The following is a 7,520-nucleotide window of genomic DNA, read 5'->3' on the forward strand; positions in this document are numbered from 1 at the left end:
AAAGTTGTATAATCTCTCTTAATTCTGTTTGTAGTATATGCACCGGACATCTCGGAAAGTTGCACCTTTCGATTCAGAAATTGAGAGGACACTACGCAGACAAAAGAGGAATACACCACAGCAAGAGGAACAAGAGGTTTGGCAAGCGATAGAGGAAATTTTAATAAAACTACCATTTGAAGAAGAAATGGCCGAAAACGAGGCAAATAAGCGAGTTCTACGAGATTTTGCTTTACCGAGAATACAAGGATCTCAAACTAGCATCGCAAGGCCAACGTTAAATACTAATAATTTTGAGATTAAACCATAACTGATTCAAATGGTACAACAATTTCAATATGGAGATAATGCTACCGAAGATCCAAATTCTCATTTGTCAATATTTCTTGAAATCTGTGATACAATTAAGGGATTGTTTGGAAGTGAAATTTTTTGCCAAGTTTTTTATCTACTAGTTTTTTAACAATTTTTACTACAGGAATCCCAAAAAACTTATCAAAGTTTTTTACTTATACACTTCAAAATAATACACATAAAAACTTTCCCTTTAATTTTTTTTCTTTTTCCTCCCGCACCCATCCGGCCACCACCTCCACCACCGCTTCCGGCGCTGGTAACTATTCCGGTCAACTTTTGCCGGCCTTCCTCTTTTTTCTTTTTCTCTCCCTCTCCTCCCCCTTTGACCGATATGTTGGTTTCCAAAATCTCATTTTTTTTATTTCTCCCCCCTCCCTCTTTCCCTCTGCCTTTCCCCGCTACCTTCCCCCTCCCGCAGCTTGGGGAGAAGGAAAATTGTAAAAAAAAATATATATATTACACTTGACTGTTGCTGCTTATTCTGCCAGCAAGATAAGAAGAGGAGAGGGAGATGGAACATTGAAAAAAAAATCATTTTTGTTGCTGCAAAACTCAGGTGGCGGCAGAGGAAGAGAGAGAGGGAGAGGTGGCATTGGTGGAGTTGTTGCTGGGGGTGGCGGAGATAACGGGGAAGGGGGGGAAGGAAAAAGAAGAAGAAGGAGAAGAGAGGAAAGATAAGAAAAAGGAAAGAAAGAAAAAGAAAGAGAAAGAGAAAAAGAAAGAGAAAGAAAAAAAAGAAAAGGAAAAAACAATTTTTCACCCTACAAAACCTCGACAAAATTTTTCACCTTACAAAAACTTCTACAAAATTTTTTTAAAAACTTCTACAGTGCACTACAGTAAAGTTTTAGACAAACTCTCAAAAAACTCAGGTTCTAAACAGGCCCTAAGTTTAATGGTGTTAGTGATAATGTAATTAAACTTCAATTGTTTCCATTTTCGCTAAGGGACAAGGCCAAGATTTGGTTACAATCTCATCCTCCAAACACTTTTACTACTTGGGCTGAATTAGCTAAGGCCTTTTTTAATAAATTCTTTCCACTTGGAAAAACTGATAAGTTTAGAATGAATATAACTAGCTTCTCTCAACAGGAAGGAGAGACATTGTACGAAGTTTGGGAGCGCTATCGGGAATTGCAACGAAGATATTTTCATCATGGTTTACCAGATTATCTAGTCCAAACATTTTACAATGGTCTTATATATCCGACAAAGACGCATGTAGATGCGGCAGCGGGATGAGCGTTGATGGGAAAGTCAGCCGAGGAAGCTCAACAATTGATTGAAGAAATGGCTGCTAATAATTACCAATGGGCCAACGAACGAGGTAATACAAGGAGAATCGCAGGTATACTTGAAGTAGATACCTTGAATATGTTAAGTGCAAAAATGGATAATGTGGTTAAGATACTTAACAGGCAGTTGGTTCTAGTTCTAACCAAGGAGTAGTTGTTGCATGTTGTACTAACTGTGGAGGAGACCATGATGATTCTATATATTCTAGCAGCGAACATGTTCAATATTTCAACAATTACAATCGTCCACCCCAAAACAATCCATATTCCAATACCTATAATCCAGGGTGGTGAAATTATCCAAATTTTGGATAGAAAGATCAAGGCAATCAACCAAGGCCAGCCAATCCGCCGGGATTTCAACAGAGGCAACCACAAAACTAAACCAAGTTGGGAGATCGTGGTTGAAAAGCTTGCTAAAGTGACTTCGGATAGATTCGAGCGAGTTGAGGGACGGTTGGACCAATTAGCTAGGATGTACGGAAATTTGGAGGTTCAAATTGGTCATATTGCCAATGTGATCAACAACAGAAACCTTGGTGAATTGAAGATCATTTGGGCATTCATCCACCGCCCAATCATGATGCAGAGGATGACGATGATGCTGATGGGGATGACTGACTTGGCGCACGACAGATGCTATCTTTTGTTGCTGGATTTGCTTGCCTAATTGTCTTAACTTGTGGACTTTAAGTTGTTTAACTTCATTTTATTTTTTTTTGTTTTCTATTTGGTAGGTACTTATATTCTGGCAGTGGTTCGTGATTAATGGCTGATAAGGATCTCAGCCATTGCCTTGGGAAGTATTTTTTTCTTTTTTTTTTTCTTTTCTTTCCTTCCCTACACATTGAGGACAATGTGTATTTTAAGTGTGGGGGAGAAATATGTGTGGTACTTGTGGTTTAGTTGTGTTTGATGTTGGTTATATTTCTTGTGCTTCAAATTTGTTTCTTGTGGTTGCTGGCAGGGAGTTTAGTCCACTTTTAATGGGAGACTTAATCAAAATTTTTCCAAAACCTTATACATACATATATATCTATAATAATCATAAATAAACAAATAAAATTTTGTCACTGATCTTTTTTGAAATAGATATATGTGGTTTTGAAACTTCTTTTCTAGGATAATTTGGAAATGATTATTATGTGATTATAATTTTTACATCTATAAGAAAGTATATCTAGTAAAGTGGAGAAAGTTATGCCTATATTTTGCATATTTGATGAAAATTCTTCTTTTTATCTGATTTTATAAGTTAAGAAATTAATATGGTCAATATGTGTCATACTTTTCTCATGATTATTTTTTAGAGGGAATTTTATTATTTCTCTATATAGATATTTATATATATATATAAAAAGAGTTAACCTACTTTAATGGTTCTTGTACTTAGTAACCGGGAGTCTTCATCTACAAATGTCGACTTTCACGTAAAACGGTACTTGAATTAAGAGTATGAAAAGCAACTTGAGTGTGTGAAATGTTGAGTAACCGGTGATGTTTATCTAAAAATGTCGATTTTCGCGTCAAAAAGCATTTTTCACAACTTAAGTAGTATTTAACTCTTCAAATACATAAAACAAAAAAAAAAGAGAAAAAGAAAAAAAGAAAAAAAGAAAATAAATCCCTCTTTAAGAAAAATAAAGAAGTTGATCATGAGATTAGTTAGCATCTTTATTGACTATATGAGTTGCTTGCTTGTGAAATTGGGTAAAAATGAAAAATTGAGTTGAATTAGTAAAATTATGGTATACTTGGCTCTTCTTTGCTTGATATTATGAGTACTTGAGATTAATCGAAAGGGTTATTTACCTTGATTCAAGGAAATGAAGTTGAAATGCTACACATGTTTATTTTCAATCTTTAGATCATTGATGGTTGGAATTTCATATTGCTTGAGGACAAACAATGATTCAAGTGAGGGGGTATTTGATAAGAGTTTATTTTACGTATTTTTAAGTACATTTTATTAGTTAATTTTGGTTTGATTAGTTAGTTTTATAACTAAAATAACTAGGTTTTGGTAAAAATATACAACTTTTGTAAAAGTGACTAATATGGCATTTCTATTGATTTTAATGGTAAAAACTTTATTTTCTTGCAAGTTAATGATCCAATCACCAAAGGATGTCAAATGAGGTGAAAAGTAGATAATTGGTGATGAATTCAAGTGGTAAAAAAAAAAATGAAGTGAAAAACGTTTAAGTGAAGAAGTGCGATTCAAGACAGTTTTGACACTCTTCAGTATTTCGACTATATCTGGAGCTACACTTATCGGATTGAGGTGATCTTTATACCATTTTAAATCTAAGAAATAGACCTACAATTGGTATGAAGACATCAAAATCCAATTCTGCTGCTTTCATGGACAAAAAGTTGAAATACAGAAGCTACATCCTATGGTCGAAAATCGAAACAGGGGAGTATTTCGATCATATCTCAGGTTACAAAGCTCCGATTTAGATGATTCTTGAAGCATTGTAAAGCTAACTCAAAGGACTACAACTTTTGTGTTTTGTACAAAAGTTAGTTCGGTCTTCATCATAGAGAAAATTGTAGTTGAAGCAAGGCCAATTTCATAGAGTTGAAAACACGAGTTGACAAAACGTGGGTTGATGCCGCGTTTTGTGTAGTCGCATTTTGTAGCCGAAAAGCTACAATTTGCTCTGCCATTTCTCTTGTGTTCATACTACTTTCCAACTATAAGTTGCAAGGGAATTCGGTGCACATGCTTCAGAAGACAAGAGGGCAAGAAAGGTGGTTTATTTTCAAGTAAAAAATATTGGTTATTGACTATCCTAACAAAGTTAAGATTTGGGAATCAAAAGGTGGAATTTAACTTGGAAAAATGGAGCTCTTGAGCAGTTTTTATGCAGAGACATTGGGAGAGGTCTGACATTCATACGTAGTCAGATTTTCTGATAGCAAAAACTCTCTAGCTAGTAAATTTTGCAGGAACACTTGGAGGTTTCATCTTGTACTCATCTAATACAAGACATCACAGATTTTTGGAGGGCTTCACCATTACTTGGCTAAGCTTTTCTTTATCTTTATTGTACTTGTAAACTGAGATGTTTTCCATTAATGAAGTTATGAGTTTGATTATTATTTCATCAATGAGTAGCTAAATTTCTATATCTATGCAGTAGATGAAACTTATGGCCAAGTGATTTGAATTGAATGTGATTTATACTTGTTGTATCTTGTATTAACTTGTCTATTTGTGTATGCTTGATTATTTGTTGTTGTTTGATCACCAATAGCAGATTTATAGTTATTATTACTCATTGAGAAATGGTAAAAACAATGGAATAACATGAGTAGAGTTTGAGTTGTTAATTCATGAGAATAGAATTGCACTCAAGTGAATTAAATTTGCATTTCATATATGAATAAGTGCAGCTTTAGTTTTACCAAGAGATTAGGGAAAACTAGGCTGTTCTAGACCATTTTTATCATGAGAATGAAATTTTGGTAATTTTGGAAATGAATCTCTAGTTAAACAAGAGTTGTAACAAGTGTTAAAATTCATTCATTTGAATCTTTTGTGCCATAAGTGGAATCTACCCTTAGATTCAAGTATTTGGTAAATTTTTCTCCATTTGTGATATTGTAATTATCTGGTTAAGGATTTTAGATAGTAAACAGATTTGTAGTCGGATTTAATTCTGAATTTTCTGCTCAAATATACTGTGAGTCTAAATAATAGAGTAAATTGGGATCTAATAATTATTTAAGTTGCTTCTCGTGGGATCAATCCGATACATACCCTATATTACGATTTTAGCCTATATACTTGCAGTCAAACGGGTATAAATTCAGATTTAACTTGCACTTGTAGTAAAAAGTCCCGTCAAATCCAATACAAAAGATAAAGAATTGGAGAAGAGATAACCCTTGTCACATGAGCTTCAACTCCTCCTTCTTCATCTCCATCTTCATCCTAATCTAGTTAATATACAAGAGTAGATGAGTTATACTGCTCTATACTAAACTAATCTAACACTCAGAAGATGTAAGAACTACATTTCTGCACTCCCAATTTTCTTCCGTATATCCTTTTTTGCAAGTTTTAATGGCTATATAAAGATAAAAATGGTCAAGAAATGAGGCTTTACACCTTCCCCTTACAGTTGGTGGTGGTTGTCACATGTCTGGCATTACATGTGATTCATTTGAGGTAAAAACAACTTGTCCGTGTAGAGAGAAGCCTTTTCTAACCACAATCCGGCCAGAATCCCGCCGGATTGCCACCTTGACTTTTTGTACAATTTCTGTTCAATCTTCAACACTGCTCCGATTTTGCCTCAACTTCAAATAAACTTGTCTTGATGATAGAAACTGAATTAGCTTTTGATTGAAACATAAAACCTGTAGCCTTTGAGTTAACTTTCCAATGCATCAAGAATCACCTCATTTGGATTTGTTTAGGCTGAAAAATGACTAAAATACCCTTGACTGCTCACTGCCTTGTCTCAGTTTCGACCATAGAAAATTAGCTATTGTAATTCAGTTTTTTGACCTGGAAAACCTTCAAACTGGATTTCGATGTTTTCATATGAATTGTCGATATATCTCTTATCTTCAAGATGACTTAAGAATCATCTCAATCCGATCATTGTAACTCAGGTTATAGCCGAAATATGAAGATATGTCAAAGTTATCAACTTCCCTTTCATCCAAATGAAGTATATTTCCAACTCCTATACAAATCATGGACAAAATGCAAGTAAAAAGTAATAAAAACCTTATTTAATCACTTAATAACATTTTACATCAATTATAGCCAAAGTGATCCATTTTCTTCCTACAATATTGCCAAAGTGACCAAAAATAATATAAAATATTATTCAAATATAGCGTAAATTAGTCACTTATCAATGATCCAAAAACAAGTGTTACTTTTTATTTTTTTTCCCTGTAAAGCATGTCGATATTTTTCAATATTCTAAAGCAATCATAAAAGCTTTTTGTGACTACCAGAGTTGCATAAAATGCTATTCCTATCTCATTAAGGTATCAAGTAGTAGAATTGTTACCAAGAGTTTGTTTGATAACATAAAAAAGTGCTGAATCTGAACTTTTTCAGACATTCAAATGTTTTGAATGTTTGATAAATGAAATCTTTTTGCTGAACTTGTGTGTATTTTTTTCAGCACAAAAATCTTTACTGAATACTTAATTCTGATAAAAATCAATAGAATTACTTCAACTATTTTATCTTATGTACCAAATCTACCATTGTTTATTAATTATATGCAAAATTCTTGTATAATTAAACAATTTAATATTTTCTATCTAATGATTTTTTATTTCCCTTTTCTCCCATTTGAATGACTTTCACTTCTTCTCCATACTTCTCATATAATATAATTCATCTTTTATATTAATTTGATTTAAAAATAAATATTGTCATTTTCATACCTAACATTTTTAGCTAATTAAATCATAGGTTCTATTTCTTTTTTAGATGAAAAGATATAAGGGCAAAATTATCAAATTTAACTTATTAGTTGGTTATAAACCTGAATTGAAATTACAGACTTTTCAATACTCTGTCTGCTAAGCTTTTAGGGTTTGTGCATGGCGGCTTGGGCCGCCTCTGCCGTGGGGGAGGGGATTCCTCCTGCTGCAGGAACAACGACCTCCTGGTCCTTTGCAGAGGTCGTCAACAGGAAGTCGGTCCCACCGTTGGCGGCTGCTACAGATGGAGGCGCACGCATGCAAGCTGTAACCGCAACACATAGGGGAGAGCCGGCTGTGCGATTTGCAATTGATGATATTGAACGCGTGGCTATTCCGTTTCATTTTGCGCTAATAGGCAAATTTTCAAGGGGCCGACCGATAATGGATAAGATTCGGAAGTTC

At 34.1% G+C, this 7,520-nt stretch overlaps 1 non-coding gene across 1 annotated transcript; it reads right to left on the reverse strand.

Annotated features, from left to right (window-relative positions):
• Nucleotides 1-1,413: 1,413 nt before the first annotated feature.
• Nucleotides 1,414-1,520, reverse strand: LOC113715236 (small nucleolar RNA R71). The gene has a single exon (XR_003453878.1). It is a non-coding gene; the product is annotated as a small nucleolar RNA R71 (small nucleolar RNA).
• Between the last annotated feature and the right edge of the window lie 6,000 nt (nucleotides 1,521-7,520).

The sequence above is a fragment of the Coffea arabica genome, chromosome 10c (genome assembly GCF_036785885.1).
Source record: "Coffea arabica cultivar ET-39 chromosome 10c, Coffea Arabica ET-39 HiFi, whole genome shotgun sequence".
Classification (NCBI taxonomy): Eukaryota; Viridiplantae; Streptophyta; class Magnoliopsida; order Gentianales; family Rubiaceae; genus Coffea; species Coffea arabica.